At 43.2% G+C, this 17,157-nt stretch overlaps 1 protein-coding gene across 6 annotated transcripts in view; it reads left to right on the top strand.

Annotated features, from left to right (window-relative positions):
- LOC110510194 (bifunctional heparan sulfate N-deacetylase/N-sulfotransferase 1) overlaps window positions 1-17,157 on the top strand; it is a 144,538-nt gene that overhangs the window by 52,062 nt on the left and 75,319 nt on the right. The window lies entirely within an intron of this gene.

Here is a 17,157-nt window from a genome sequence, read left to right as displayed (position 1 = left end):
AAATCTCTGGAACATGCTAACATCTCTGTTGACGAGTCTACGATAAATAAAAACACTAAACAAGAATGGTGTTCTTGGGAGGACACCACGGAAGAAGTCACTGCTGTCCAAAAAAAAACATTGCTGCACGTCTGAAGTTTGAAAGAGCACCTGGATGTTCCACAGCTCTACTGGCAAACTATTCTGTGGACAGATGAAACTACAGTCTAGTTGTTTGGATGGAAAACACAACACTAGGCGTGCTGTGCCTTTTTTTTCTCCACACAAGCATCAAAACCTTATCCCAACTGTAAACTATGGTGGAGGGTGCATCATGGTTTGGGGCTGCCTCGGGGCCTGGACAGCTTGCTATCACTGATGAAGAACACTTCCTCCCAGCTGCCCACTGCACTGAGGATAGGAAACACTGTCATCACTATAATTGAGAATTTCAATAAGCATTTTTCTACGGCTGGCCATGCTTTCCACCTGGCTACTCCTACCCCGGTCAACAGCACTTCACTCCCACAGCAACTCGCCCAAGCCTTCCCCAGTTCTCCTTCTCCCAAATCCAGTCAGCTGATGTTCTGAAAGAGCTGCAAAATCTGGACCCCAACAAATCAGCCGGGCTAGACAATCTGGACCCTTTCTAAAATGATCTACCGAAATTGTTGCAACCCCTATTACTAGCCTGTTCAACCTCTCTTTTGTGTTGTCTGACATTTTCCAAGATTGGAAAGCAGCTGCGGTCATCCCCATCTTCAAACTCTTGACCCAAACTGCTACAGACTTATATCTATCCAACTTGCTTTTCTAAGGTCTTCGAAAGCCAAGTTAACAAACAGATTACCGACCATTTCGAATCCCACCGTACCTTCTCTGCTATGCAATCTGGTTTCAGAGCTGGTCATGGGTGCACCTCAGCCACGCTCAAGGTCCTAAACGATATCGAACCGCCATCGATAAGAAACAATACTGTGCAGCCATATTCATTGACCTGTCCAAGGCTTTAGACTCTGTCAATCACCACATTCTTATCGGCAGACTCGATAGCCTTGGCTTCTCAAATGATTGCCTTGCCTGGTTCACCAACTACTTCTCTGATAGAGTTCAGTGTCAAATCGGAGGGCCTGTTGTCCGGGCCTCTGGCAGTCTCTATGGGGGTGCCACAGGGTTCAATTGTTGGACCGACTCTCTTCTCTGTATACATCAATGAGGTCGCTCTTGCTGCTGGTGAGTCTCTGATCCACCTCTACGCAGACGACACCATTCTGTATACTTCTGGCCTTTCGTTGGACACTGTTAACAACCCTCCAGACGAGCTTCAATGCCGTACAACTCTCCTTCCGTGGCCTCCAATTACTCTTAAATATAAGTAAAACTAAATGCAGGCTCTTCAACCGATCGCTGCCTGCACCTGCCCGTCCGTCCAACATCACTACTCTGGACGGTTCTGACTTAGAATATGTGGACATCTTCAAATACCTAGGTGTCTGGTTAGACTGTAAACTCTCCTTCCAGACTCACATCAAACATCTCCAATCCAAAGGTACATCTAAAATTGGCTTCCTATTTCGCAACAAAGCACCCTTCACTCATGCTGTCAAACACCCTTGTAAAACTGACCTTCCTACCAATCCTCGACTTCGGCGATGTCATTTACAAAATTGCCTCCAATACCCTACTCAATAAATTGGATGCAGTTTATCACAGTGCCATCCATTTTGCCACCAAAGCCCCATACACTACTCACCACTGCGACCTATACGCTCTCGTTGGCTGGCCCTCGCTTCATACTCGTCGCCAAACCCACTGGCTCCAGGTCATCTACAAGACCCTGCTAGGTAAAGACCCCCCTTATCTCAGCTCGCTGGTCACCATAGCAGCACCCACCTGTAGCACGTGCTCCAGCAGGTATATATCTCTGGTTACCCCCAAAACCAATTCTTCCTTTGGCCGCCTCTCCTTCCAGTTCTCTGCTGCCAATGACTGGAACAAACTACAAAAATCTCTGAAACTGATCTTCCTCGCTAGCTTTAAGCACCAGCTGTCAGAGCAGCTCACAGATTACTGCACCTGTACATAGCCCAGCTATAATTTAGCCCAAACAACTACCTCTCCCCCTACTTTATTTATTTATTTATTTATTTTGCTCCTTTGCACCCAATTATTTATATCTCTACTTTGCACATTCTTCCACTGCAAATCTACCATTCCAGTGTTTTACTTACTATATTGTATTTACTTTGCCATCATGGCCTTTTTTTTGCCTTTACCTCCCTTATCTCACATCATTTGCTCACATTGTATATATACTTATTTTTCTACTGTATTATTGACTGTTTGTTTTACTCCATGTGTAACTCTGTTGTATGTGTCAAACTGCTTTGCTTTATCTTGGCCAGGTTGCAGTTGTAAATGAGAACTTGTTCTCAACTTGCTTACCTGGTTAAATGAAGGTGAAATAAATAAATAAACATAAAATCCCAAGTTTATCAAGACATTTTGCAGGAGAATGTTAAGCTGTCTATCCAGACATCCCAAGAATATTGCTGAACTGAAACAGTTTTGTAAAGAGGAATGGTCCAGAATTCCTCCTGACCGTTGTGCAGGTCTGATCCGCAACTACAGAAAACATTTGGTTGAGGTTATTGCTGCCAAAGGTGGGTCAACCTGTTATTAAATCCAAGGGTTCACATACTTTTTCCATACTGCACTGTGACTGTTTACACGGTGTGTTCAATAAAGACATGAAAACATATAATTGTTTGTGTTATTAGTTTTAGCAGACTGTTCGTCTATTGTTGTGACCATATTTATGCCAAAATCCAGGTAATTCTAAAGGGTTCACATACGTTTTCTTTCCACTGTATTTATATAGCCCTTTTAACATCAGCAGATGTCACAAAGTGCTTATACAGAAACCCAGCCTAAAACCCCACAGAGAGCAAGCAATGCAGATGTAGAAGCACAGTGGTTAGGAAAAACTCCCTGGAAAGGTAGGAACCTAGGAAGAAACCTAGAGAGGAACCAGGCTATGAAGGGTGGCCAGTCCTCTTCTGACTGTGTCGGGTGGAGATTGAGTACATGGCCATTAAGGCTAGATTGTTCTTCAAGATGTTCATATTTGCCAGCAGGGTCAAATAATAATCACAGGGGTTATAGAGGGTGCAACAGGTCAGCACCTTTCTAGGGCAGGCGTTCCGCTAACGGAACCCCTCGACAACATTCTGCTCAAAAGGCAGCTAGCAAAATTCAAAAACATGTTTTTAGAAATATGTAGCTTTCACACATTAACAAGTCCAATACAGTAAATGAAAGATAAACATCTTGTTAATCTGCCCATCATGTCCGATTTCAAATATGCGTTTACAGGGAAAGCACAACATATGATTATGTTAGGTCATAGCCAAGTCAAAAAAACTGCCATTTTTCCAGCCAAAGATAGTCACAAAAAGCAGAAATATAGATAAAATTAATCACTAACCTTTGATCTTCATCAGATGACACCCATAGGACATCATGTTACACAATACAATAATGTTTTGTTTGATAATGTGCATATTTATATCCCAAAATCTCAGTTTACGTTGGCGCGTTACGTGCAGTAATGTTTTGATTCCAAAACATCTGGTGATTTTGCAGAAATACTCATAATAAACATTGATAAAAGATACAAGTGTTATTCACAGAATTAAAGATTTAAGACTTAATGCAACTGCTGTGTCAGAGTTTTTAAAAACTTTACGGAAAAAGCATAATCTGAGAACGGCGCTCAGAACCCAAAACAGCCAGAGGAATATCCGCCATTTTGGAGTCAACAGAAGTTAGAAATAACACCATAAATATTCACTTACCTTTGATGATCTTCGTCAGAAGGCACTCCCAGGAATCCCAGTTCGACAATAAATGACTGATTTGTTCCATTAAGTCATTCATTTATGTCCAAATAGCCACTTGTTGTTAGCATGTTCAGCCCAGTAATCCATCTTCATGAGGCGTGAGGACTTTGTCCAGACAACAACTCAAAGTTCCGTTACAGTCCTTTAGAAACATGTCAAACGATGTATGGAATCAATCTTTAGGATGTTTTTAACATAAAACATCAAGGTTCCAACCGGAGAATTCCTATGTCTGAAGAAAAGCACTGAAACAAGAGCTAACTCTGTCGGGAGCGCGCGTCACGAGCCTGAGACACTCTGCCAGACCACTGACTCAAACAGGTCTCAAAAGACCCCTCCTTTATAGTAGAATCCTCATTCAAGTTTCTAAAGACTGTTGACATCTAGTGGAAGCTGTAGGAAGTGCAACTTGACTCCATAGACACTGTGCATTCGGTAGGCCAAGCTTTGAAAAACTACAAACCTCAGATGTCCCACTTCTTGGTTGGATTTTTCTCGGGTTTTAGCCTGCCATATGAGTTCTGTTACACTCAGACATCATTCAAACAGTTTTAGAAACTTCAGAGTGTTTTCTATCCAATACTACTAATAATATACATATATTAGCATCTGGGACAGAGTAGGAGGCAGTTCACTCTGGGCACGCTATTCATCCAAAAGTGAAAATGTTGCCCCCTATCCCAAAAGAGTTAAGAGTAAATTACAGTTGGCTTTTCATAGCTGAGCCTTGAGGTTGAGACAGCAGGTGTGGGATAAGGTAGACTGTGTACACCACCTAAAGCAGTAAGGACAGGAAAGCAGGTAGGCCAATATGCCAATGCTCGGTCTACCATCTGTTAGCTGGTGATAATTGAATCGCTTCTTAAGTCTGTGTTTGTTTAACCGATGCCAAAGATGGGACAATTCTAAGAACTCAACTATTCTTAATTCCTCTGTTGCTGTGCTTGTCAGCACAGATTGGTTTTTCCACTGGTATTTCACTTTGGTGGTGGGGGGGGCTCGGTGTCTGAGTGTGTGTGATGGTATGCACCGTGGACTGCGGTTTCCAGGAGGCCGAGCTGCCATGTATTTATTAGCTCCGTACAACGGTAGAATGATAGTTGTCTGTAGTCCCCCAGATGTGCTATTTTGTAAACGTACAGTATATACACATCAATGACGGTGTAACAAAAAGGTTTCTCCTGGAAAAGATCAATGGCTGCGAGAGCTCCTGCCGTTTTTAATTGGTAGGGCTCGAGTCGTGAAGAATCTCTGGGAAGGCCAAGCCTATTGGTTTCCTTTACCATCCACTAGAGTAAACTCTGCCTTCACCCACGCTTGGACCATGACAGGCTGATGTATCACTCTCGGCTTTCTTTAGCATTTCCCCCTCTCTCCTAATCCTTTCTCACCTCCTCACCCTGGACCTAGTATACTATACCTTTCTATATGTCCCCCTCAAACACACACTCATCTTTCCATTCACTGCCCGTTTGTTTTCTGCAGCTAGATATAGAAGCTGACAACATAATGCTGTGGATGTCCCCCTCTTTTCATTTTAAGATGGAATGATTAGTAATCTCCTGCCCCGGGTTAAGGAATGCACACATTCTTCTAGAATGGATTGAGTGTCCTCTTGGAACATAAAAGTAGTTGTAACAAGGTTACCATTAGAAGGTGCTGTCTGTTCCCCCACCTCTCCCAAATGAAGATTAATGAGGAAGTGTGTGTGTCTGTACGGGTGCCAGCAGGGACCAAAATATATTTAGTAAATTGTCTCTCCGCTGAACGTTAGAGGGGATGAACAGTAGGATGCATATGTTCTCCATTTTCACCTTGTAGTCTTACAGCAGACACACATCCAAGCTAGTATGGATTCATTTATGATCCAGTGAGGAAACCGCTCAAGGATTTAATGGGTGTTATTGGAGAAAACAACTGAGGATGGATCAACAACATTGTAGTTACTCCAGAAAACTAACCTAAATGACAGAGTGAAATGAAGGAAGCCTGTACAGATTTGTTATTTTTTTCCCAAAACAAAAAATGTGGCTAAGGAATTAACTTTTTGTCCTGAATACAAAGTGTTATGTTTGAGGCAAGTACAACACATTACTGAGTACCACTCTTCATATTTTGAAGCATGGTGGTGGCTGCATCATGTTATGGATATGCTTGTCATTGGCAAGGACTAGGGAGCTTTTTTGGATTAAAAAAAAAAAAAACGGAGTATTGCTAAGCACAAGCAAAATACTAGAGGAGAACCTGGTTGTCTGCTTTCCAACAGACACTGGGAGACAAATAACCCTTTCAGCAGGACAATAACCTAAAATGCAAGGCCAAATATACACAAGTTGCTTACCAAGACCACACTGAATGCTCCGGAGTGGCCAAATCTATGGCGAGATTTTTAAATGGCTGTCTAACAACCGAATTGACATGGCTTTAAAATAAAGAAAGAAAGAAAGAAATGGATAAAGTGCATATTGTACAATCCAGTTGTGCAAAGCTCTTAGAGACTTACCTATAAATATGTACACCTGTTGTCACTGCCAAAGGTTCTTCTACAAAGTATTGACTCGGGTGTGAACAATTATGTAAATTAGATATCTGTATATATATTTTATTTTTTAAATGTAAGTTTCCCAATTTTTTTTCACTTTGTCATTCTGGGGTATTGTGTTTAGATGGGTGTGAAAAAAATGCTATCTAGTCCAGTCAAGTGGTGTGAATGTTTTCTGAAGGCACCGTAAGACATGCCTCATAATATTAAATTCAGGTTTCAAACAGTTATGTATGTTTTCAAAATGCATATTGCTTCCATCTCACGTTGTAAAGTGGTGGGTGATGCGCTGATTTTATGGTGAATGTGAGCCACGCTTCAATTACCAGTTGAGATATAAAAATAGTCGCTCTTTTTTTAATCGTGCGCCAAAACTGTTTTTAACACAGGATTGTGTTTGGAATTGCTGCACAGTGAATGGGCTTATGAAAGCACGTTATACTCAAAAAGCAACCAGCTGACGAGCTGCAGGAGAAATCCTTCTCAAAATAGGCGCTGTATGCTGTACGCGTGTGATGGTTGTTTTGGATAAATAAGATACATAATGACTAATGAAAATACAGGCAGGCCAATTTAATTCCAGTAAATTATGCAAATGAACCTATAGACAATAAGCATGGCGGTAAAATGTATATACATCAACTGGTATTTCCATAAATGAATAAAAAGCTTTATTTTACAATGGGATTTTATTTCTCCCTATCATTTTGGCCGGCAACACTTTATCGTCTTCTTTTTTTGGGGGGCCAAAAGTTGTTTTGCTGGCTAATGGAAACCCTGTAACTGAGGTAGTGGGTCCTTTTTCAGGAAGTAAAATGATTAACTGAGTTTCTGGGCTAATAAACAGGGGGAGGTTTTGAGTTTCTTAACAGGGTTTTGGGTAGACATCCTATTATGTCTCACACGACGAACAGATCTGCACGCCCGCCCGTGCAATCCAGTTAGTCTCAATTATGTTAGCCCTAATCTATTTACTGGCCATGGAAGAGATAGCTCCCCTTGGCTTATTTAAACATTTTTTTTTTTTAAACACACAAAAAAGGCGAAGGGAAGATAGCATGTGTGTGCTATTTGTGCAGCTGGTTCCAATCAATAGAGCTGGATGTAAAGTTGTGGTGGGATCAGGGTAAGTTTACTTTTGTCTGTATGTGTGTATGTATATATCTTCCTCTGGGGGGCACTACCTGGCATCACTCAGCTGGTGTTGGTTGGCTTGTCTCAGTCAGATGGAAGCTGGGTAATGAGTTGTTGTGCATTAAACACCAGACAGGTCAAGGTCACAGCAATGTCTAGGATGTCAATACAATACCAGGGATGATTAATTAACCATGTAAAGACCTTGGTCTCATACTGAGCTATGCAGAAATGTCACTACGTACAGGATAGTGCAGTCGTGGCCAAGGTTTTGAGAATGACACAAGTATTCATTTCCACAAAGTTTTCTGCTTCAGTGTCTAGATATTTTTGTCAGATGTTACTATGGAATACTGAAGTACAATTACAAGCATTTCATAAGTGTCAAAGGCTTTTATTGACAATTACATGAAGTTGATGCAAAGAGTCAATATTTGCAGTGTTGACCCTTCCTTTTCAAGACTTCTGCAATCCGCCATGGCATGCTGTCAATTAACTTCTGGGCCACATCCTGACTGATGGCAGCCCATTCTTGAATAATCAATGCTTGGAGTTTGTCAGAATTATTTTATTTTGTTTGTCCACCCGCCTTAAGGATTGACCACATGTTCTCAATGGGATTAAGGTCTGGGGAGTTTCCTGGCCATGGACCCAACATATTGATGTTTTGTTCCCCAAGCCACTTAGTTATCACTTTTGCCTTATGGCAAGGTATTCCATCATGCTGGAAAAGGCATTGTTCGTCACCAAACTGTTCCTGGATGGTTGGGAGAAGTTGCTCTCGGAGGATGTGTTGGTACCATTCTTTATTTATGGCTGTGTCTTTAGGCTAAATTGTGAGTGAGCCCACTCCCTTGGCTGAAAAGCAACCCCACACATGAATGGTCTCAGGATGCTTTACTGTTGGCATGACACAGGACTGATGGTAGCGCTCACCTTGTCTTCTCCTGACAAGCTTTTTTCCGGATGCCCCAAACAATCGGAAAGGGGATTCATCAGAGAAAATGACTTTACCCCAGTCCTCAGCAGTCCAAACCCTGATGCACTCACACCTGCCTGCTGCCATTCCTGAGCAAGCTCTGTACTGGCGGTGCCCCGATCCCGCAGCTGAATCAACTTTAGGAGACGGTCCTGGCACTTGCTGGACTTTCTTGGGCGCCCTGAAGCTTTCTTCACAACAATTGAACCGCTCTCCTTGAAGTTCTTGGTGATCCGATAAATAGTTGATTTAGGTGCAATCTTACTGGCAGCAATATCCTTGCCTGTGAAGCCCTTTTTGTGCAAAGCAATGATGACGGCATGCGTTTCCTTTCAGGTAGCCATGGCTGACAGAGGAAGAACAATGATTCCAAGCACCACCCTCCTTTTGAAGCTTCCAGTCTGTTATTTGAACTCAATCAGCATGACATATTGATCTCCAGCCTTGTCCTCATCAACACTCATACCTGTGTTAACAAGAGAATCACTAACATGTCAGCTGGTCTTTTTGTGGCAGGGCTGAAATGCAGTGGAAATGTTTTTTGGGGATTCAGTTCATTTGCAGGGCAAAGAGGGACTTTGCAATTCATCTGATCACTCATAACATTCTGGAGTATATGCAAATTGCCATCATACAAACTGAGGCTGAAACAAGATTCAATGGTCTGATGAAACCAAGATTGAACTCTTTGGCCTGAATGCCAAGCGTTACGTTTGTAGGAAACATAGCACCATCCCTACGGTGAAGTGTGGTGGCAGCATCATGCTGTGGGATGTTTTTCAGCGGCAGAGACTGGGAGACTAGTCAGGATCAAGGGAAAGATGAACTGAGCAAAGAACAGAGAGATCCTTGATGAAAGCCTTCTCCAGAGCGCTCAGAACCTCAGACTTCGGCGAAGGTCCACCTTCCAACAGGACAACGACCCTACGCACACAGCCAAGACAACGCAGGAGTCGCTTCGGGACAAGTCTCTGAATGTCCTTGAGGGGCCCAGCCAGTGGCCGGACTTGAACCCCATCGAAAAAATCTCTGGAGTGACCTGGTATTAGTTGTGAAAAAACAAAAACAATGTGGAAAAATTGAAGGGGTTTGAATATTTTCCAAATGCACTGTATTGGCGCCGTTCTATCCATTTTCCCTTGGGTCATTTCATGTGTATCTGAGCTATTGCCGTTCAAGCAGGCAGAAATTCGGCCAGTATGACAAAGCGATAAATCTGCCCTCGCTACACTAGAAGTTAATAGGAATATGACTTAGATCACAACAACGTCTATCATTCATGTCAGATTTCAATACTGGCCGATGTCATGACGCGTCTCGCGAGCCATTAATCATATTTTTGCGATATTCCTACCAAGATATTTTCAAATTTAGCAGAGGCACCATCACATTTCTCCTATTTGTCTGCTTTGTCAGTTCAGTTGCATGGCATGGTATGGCATGGTGATTGTCAGACTCCACTGTGCGAGGCACGTCGATCTGCAGGTTGAACATGGTGAGATTGTATACTCCTAAATTGATAGGGCAGTTTGTTTAGGCCATTTTATAGCAAACTAGCTACTTCACATGTTGATATTGACTGGTATTAATGTGTGTAGCTATGTTAGCTAGCTTGACAGCTAGCCAGCCCATAGAGAGCAGTGCATTGTGGGTTTTGTAGTCGACTTGAGCTGTAACAGATTTCCACAATGATTTTAACATGTTGCTACTACCATACAACAAAATAAAAAAATTGTTTTGAAAAAACGTTATCACATTTTAGTGTCATTTAACACTAAATTGTAGGAATTAGTGGTTTTGGGTTGATTTTTCCTTTAAGAGTAGAGGGACGATGCTGCTCCAAGCATCTGGGTTTGGGGTGGAATTGCTGCCCTGTTCATGCTCACTAGTAATTACACACCGCTTCCAATTATCCCCAGTAATGTGACATCCAAGGGTACTTCCATAGGAATCACAGAACGGTGTAATACAGATCGCCTCCCCAGATTCTGACAAAGGTTAGTGAAATATACATCCTGCCTTTTTGTAAACAAGAGTGAGCAATGTAGATTGGTTTCTCTGTCTGAGACATATAAACAAGTTGTGTTCCAATCCTTTCTCTCACCCCTGGATTTATGGTAATAGCTCTGGCGTTGTGTTCCCCAGAATTAATTTAGCCAGTTAAAGTGGACACAGGATAGCAAAATTGCAGTTCCCTAAGTAATTTCCTCTGTCTCTGCTTTCTGGGGAATACGTGTGACGGAGAGTGAGGGGGATGGAGATGAGGGTCAGCATGTTTTATCTGCGGATGAGGGAAGTGGCATTGTCTGGCTAGAAAAGAACTGGGCAAAATACGGCCCACAAATGGATTTAGGCTAGAAGAACAAATCGTCCCCCCCAAAAAACAGTGAGGGTCCTCCTGTTGAATTTCGAAATCCCGATGTTGCCCTCGAGCCAAAAATGATTGCCCACACTGAACGAGAGCCACTGTGACTTTAAATCAGCAAAACAAGCTAAACGTTAACCATGGAAGTTAATTCTTAACTCAAATGCTTGATACCCTCAGGCTGACACGCTCTATGGGTTCCCTTGGGGAAGGTATCACAATTTACTATGATCTCATTAGAGAACTAAAATCACAATCTTTTTGTCGCAAAAACATTCTCTTTATCCTGGATATTTTCCAACGTACAGTATATAAAGTTGATTTACACAATATGAAAACTCTTCAAGTTACAATGTTTTCGTTATAACGTCTTCGTGCAACTTTTAATGACATCACAAAATAGACATACATTTTCCATATTCCATCTCTCATCAGACCTAATAATTCAGATGTTGAACTATATTGTCTCAGTGTCCATGGTTTGATGTTGTAGTTTTGGGCAGTAAACTCTTCATAAGACACAAAGGCATTCCGATCATCCAAACTAGGCCCCAAAAGGAATCGTCTACTGTCTATGGTTTACGATTGACGTGAGGTGTCATAAAACCCACACATCCATCCATCTGCGGGAGAGGGAGAGCTCTGTACAGCTGATCTACTGTAACCTTTTGGATCCTCACACATGAATCGCAATATTGAGATATATATATATATATTTTAGAACACCTACCCATTCAAGGGTTTTTCTTTATTTTGACTATTTTCTACTTGGGAGAATAATAGTGAAGACATCAACACTATGAAATAACACATATGGAATCATGTAGTAACAACAAAGTGTTTTATATTTGAGATTCTTCAAATAGATACCCTTTGCCTTGATGACAGCTTTTTTCGCTCTTGGCATTCTCTCAACCAGCTTCATGAGGTAGTCACCTGGAATGCATTGCAATTAACAGGTGTGCCTTCTTAAAAGTTCATTTGTGGAATTTCTTTCCTTCTTAAAGCGTTTGAGCCAAACAGTTGTGTTGTGACAAGGTAGGGGGGTATACAGAAGATAGCCCTATTTGGTAAGAGACAAAGTCCATATTATGGCAAGAACAGCTCAAATAAGCAAAGAGAAACGACAGTCCGTTACTTTAAGACATGGTCAGTCAATATGGAAAATATCAATATGAGGATAAGTTCATTAGTTACCAGCCTCAAAAATTGCAGCCCAAATAAACGCTTCATCGAGTTCAAGTAACAGACAAATCTCAACATCAACTGTTCAGAGGAGACTGTGTGAATCAGGCCTTCGTGGTTGAATTGCTGCAAAGAAGCCACTACCAATAAGAGGAAGAGACTTTCTTGGGCCAAGGAACACGAGCAAAGGACATTAGACCAGTGGATATTTGGTCTGGAGTCCAAATGTAAGATTTTTGGTTCCAACCACCGTGTCTTTGTGGGATGTGGTGTGGGTGAACGTATGATCTCCGCATGTGTATTTCCCACCGTAAAGCATGGAGGAGGAGGTGTTATGGTGTAGGGGTGCTTTGCTGGTGACACTGTCAGTGATTTTATTTAGAACTCAAGGCACACTTAACCAGCATGGCTACCACAGCATTTTGCAGCGATACGCCATCCCATCTGGTTTGGGCTTAGTGGGACTATCATTTGTTTTTCAACAGGACAATGACCCAACACACCTCCAGGCTGTGTAAGGGCTATTTTACCAAGAAGGGGAGTGATGGAGTGCTGCATCAGATGAACTGGCCTCCACAATCACCCAACCTCAACCCAATTGATATGGTTTGGGATGAGTCGGACCACAGAGCAGACCATCTTCCGGCGCCGACAGAGATGGCCGCCTCGCTTCGCGTTCCTAGGAAACTATGCAGTTTTTTGTTTTTTTACGTGTTATTTCTTACATTTGTACCCCAGGTCATCTTAGGTTTCATTACATACAGTCGAGAAGAACTACTGAACATAAGAGCAGCGTCAACTCACCATCAGTACGACCAAGAATATGACTTTCGCGAAGTGGATCCTGTGTTCTGCCTTTCACCCAGGACAATGGAATGGATCCCAGCCGGTGACCCAAAAAAACGACTTCGTAAAAGGGGGAAACGGAGCGGTCTTCTGGTCAGACTCCGGAGACGGGCACATCGTGCACCACTCCCTAGCATTCTTCTCGCCAATGTCCAGTCTCTTGACAACAAGGTTGATGAAATCCGAGCAAGGGTAGCATTCCAGAGGGACATCAGAGACTGTAATGTTCTTTGCTTCACGGAAACATGGCTCACTGGAGAGACGCTATCGGAGTCGGTGCAGCCAACTGGTTTCTCCACGCATCGTGCAGACAGAAACAAACATCTTTCTGGTAAGAGGAGGGGCGGGGGCGTATGCTTCATGGTTAACGTGACGTGGTGTGATCATAACAACATACAGGTAGTCCTTCTGTTCACCTGATTTAGAATTCCTCACAATCAAATGTCGACCGCATTATCTACCAAGGGAATTCTCTTCGATTATAATCACAGCCATATATATTCCCCCCCAAGCAGACACATCGATGGCTCTGAACAAACTTTATTTGACTCTTTGCAAACTGGAATCCATTTATCCGGAGGCTGCATTCATTGTAGCTGGGGATTTTAACAAGGCTAATCTGAAAACAAGACTCCCTAAATTGTATCAGCATATCGATTGCGCAACCAGGGCTGGAAAAACCTTGGATCACTGCTATTCTAACTTCCGCGACGCATATAAGGCCCTGCCCCGCCCTCCTTTCGGAAAAGCTGACCACGACTCCATTTTGTTGATCCCTGCCTACAGACAGAAACTAAAACAAGAAGCTCCCGCGCTGAGGTCTGTTCAACGCTGGTCCGACCAATCTGATTCCACACTCCAAGACTGCTTCCATCACGTGGACTGGGATATGTTTCGTATTGCGTCAGACAACAACATTGACGAATACGCTGATTCGGTGAGCGAGTTCATTAGAACGTGCGTTGAAGATGTCGTTCCCATAGCAACGATTAAAACATTCCCAAACCAGAAACCGTGGATTGATGGCAGCATTCGCGTGAAACTGAAAGCCCAAACCACTGCTTTTAATCAGGGCAAGGTGACCGGAAACATGACCCGAATACAAACAATGTAACTATTCCCTCCGCAAGGCAATCAAACAAGCTAAGCGTCAGTATAGAGACAAAGTAGAATCTCAATTCAACGGCTCAGACACAAGAGGTATGTGGCAGGGTCTACAGTCAATCACAGATTACAAAAAGAAAACCAGCCCCGTCACGGACCAGGATGTCTTGCTCCCAGGCAGACTAAATAACTTTTTTGCCCGCTTTGAGGACAATACAGTGCCACTGACACGGCCCGCAACTAAAACATGCAGACTCTCCTTCACTGCAGCCGACGTGAGGAAAACATTTAAACGTGTCAACCCTCGCAAGGCTGCAGGCCCAGACGGCATCCCCAGCCGCGCCCTCAGAGCATGCAGACCAGCTGGCTGGTGTGTTTACGGACATATTCAATCAATCCCTATCCCAGTCTGTTGTTCCCACATGCTTCAAGAGGGCCACCATTGTTCCTGTTCCCAAGAAAGCTAAGGTAACTGAGCTAAACGACTACCGCTCCGTAGCACTCACTTCCGTCATCATGAAGTGCTTTGAGAGACTAGTCAAGGACCATATCACCTCCACCCTACCTGACACCCTAGACCCACTCCAATTTGCTTACCACCCAAATAGGTCCACAGACGATGCAATCTCAACCACACTGCACACTGCCCTAACCCATCTGGACAAGAGGAATACCTATGTGAGAATGCTGTTCATCGACTACAGCTCGGCATTTAACACCATAGTGCCCTCCAAGCTCGTCATCAAGCTCGAGACCCTGGGTCTCGACCCCGCCCTGTGCAACTGGGTACTGGAGTTCCTGACGGGCCGCCCTTAGGTGGTGAGGGTAGGCAACAACATTTCCACCCCGCTGATCCTCAACACTGGGGCCCCACAAGGGTGCGTTCTGAGCCCTCTCCTGTACTCCCTGTTCACCCACGACTGCGTGGCCACGCACGCCTCCAACTAGATCATCAAGTTTGCGGACGACACAACAGTGGTAGGCTTGATTACCAACAACGACGAGACGGCCTACAGGGAGGAGGTGAGGGCCCTCGGAGTGTGGTGTCAGGAAAATAAACTCAAACTCAACGTCAACAAAACTAAGGAGATGATTGTGGACTTCAGGAAACAGCAGAGGGAACACCCCCCTATCCACATCGATGGAACAGTAGTGGAGAGGGTAGTAAGTTTTAAGTTCCTCGGTGTACACATCACAGACAAACTGAATTTGTCCACCCACACAGACAGCATCGTGAAGAAGGCGCAGCAGCGCCTCTTCAACCTCAGGAGGCTGAAGAAATTCGGCTTGTCACCAAAAGCACTCACAAACTTCTACAGATGCACAATCGAGAGCATCCTGTCGGGCTGTATCACCGCCTGGTACGGCAACTGCTCCGCCCACAACCGTAAGGCTCTCCAGAGGGTAGTGAGGTCTGCACAACGCATCACCGGGGGCAAACTACCTGCCCTCCAGGACACCTACACCACCCGATGTCACAGGAAGGCCATAAAGATCATCAAGGACATCAACCACCCGAGCCACTGCCTGTTCACCCCGCTATCATCCAGAAGGCGAGGTCAGTACAGGTGCATCAAAGCTGGGACCGAGAGACTGAAAAACAGCTTCTATCTCAAGGCCATCAGACTGTTAAACAGCCACCACTAACATTGAGTGGCTGCTGCCAACACACTGACTCAACTCCAGCCACTTTAATAATGGGAATTGATGGGAATTGATGTAAAATATATCACTAGCCACTTTAAACAATGCTACCTAATATAATGTTTACATACCCTACATTATTCATCTCATATGTATATGTATATACTGTACTCTATATCATCTACTGCATCTTTATGTAATACATGTATCACTAGCCACTAACTATGCCACTTTGTTTACATACTCATCTCATATGTATATACTGCACTCAATACCATCTACTGTATCTTGCCTATGCCGCTCTGTACCATCACTCATTCATATATCTTTATGTACATATTCTTTATCCCCTTAGTAGTTTTGGAATTGTTAGCTATATTACTTGTTGGTTATTACTGCATTGTCGGAACTAGAAGCACAAGCATTTCGCTACACTCGCATTAACATCTGCTAACCATGTGTATGTGACAAATAAAATTTGATTTGATTTGAAAAGCAGCCAACAAGTGCTCAGCATATGCGGGATCTCCTTCAAGACTGTTGGAAAAGTATGCCAGGTGAACCTGATTGAGCAAATACCAAGAGTGTGCAAAGTTGTCATCAAGTCAAAGGGTGGTTATTTGAGGAATCTCAAATCTAAAATAGATTTTGATTTGTTTAACACTTTGTTGGTTACTACATTTTTCCATATGTGTTATTTCATAGATTTGATGTCTTCACTTCTATTCTAAAATGTAGAAAATAGTCAAAATAAAGAAAAACCCTTGAATGAGTAGGTGTTCTAAAACTTTTGACAGATTTTTACCTTGTCAGCTCGGGGATTCGATCTAGCAACCTTTCGGTTACTGACCCAACACTCTAACCACTAGGCTACCTGCCACCCAAAGTGCCTTAATAGGGCGTTGGGCCACCATGACCTAGATCCACTTCAATGTGCCTTGGTATAGATTCTACAAGTGTCTAACTCTATTGGAGGGATATGACACCATTCTTCCACAAGAAATTTCATAATTTGGTGTTTTGTCGATGGTGGTAGAAAACTTTGCCTCAGGCGCCGCTCCAGAATCTCCCATGTGTTCAATTAGGTTGAAATCTGGTGACTGAGACGGCCATGGCAGATAGTTTACATCGTTTTCATGCTCATCAAACCATTTTGACCACTCGTGCCCTGTGAATGGGGCCATTGTCATTCTATGGGGGCATAACCATTGTAGCCAAAATAATGGCCTGCCAAGAATTTTATACACGATGGGATGTTAATTGCTTAACCTTTTAACTCCGAATCCATATCTGTGTGGAAGCACCTGCTTTCAATGTACTTTGTATTGCTAATTTTACTCAAGTGTTTCCATTATTTTGACAGTTACCAGTATATCGAAATGAAATGTTTTGCCTGTATCGGGCGGCCCTACGGTCTCTCTACCTATCTGCCTTTTAGGCCATCTGTGGGCACAATATTTTAATGTACAGTAATCAC

Source organism: Oncorhynchus mykiss, chromosome 29 (assembly GCF_057628025.1).
Source record: "Oncorhynchus mykiss isolate SJ-2025 chromosome 29, ASM5762802v1, whole genome shotgun sequence".
Taxonomy (NCBI): domain Eukaryota; kingdom Metazoa; phylum Chordata; class Actinopteri; order Salmoniformes; family Salmonidae; genus Oncorhynchus; species Oncorhynchus mykiss.
The sequence above is the reverse complement of the archived record's forward strand: the minus strand, read 5'-3'. Positions and strand labels throughout refer to the sequence as shown.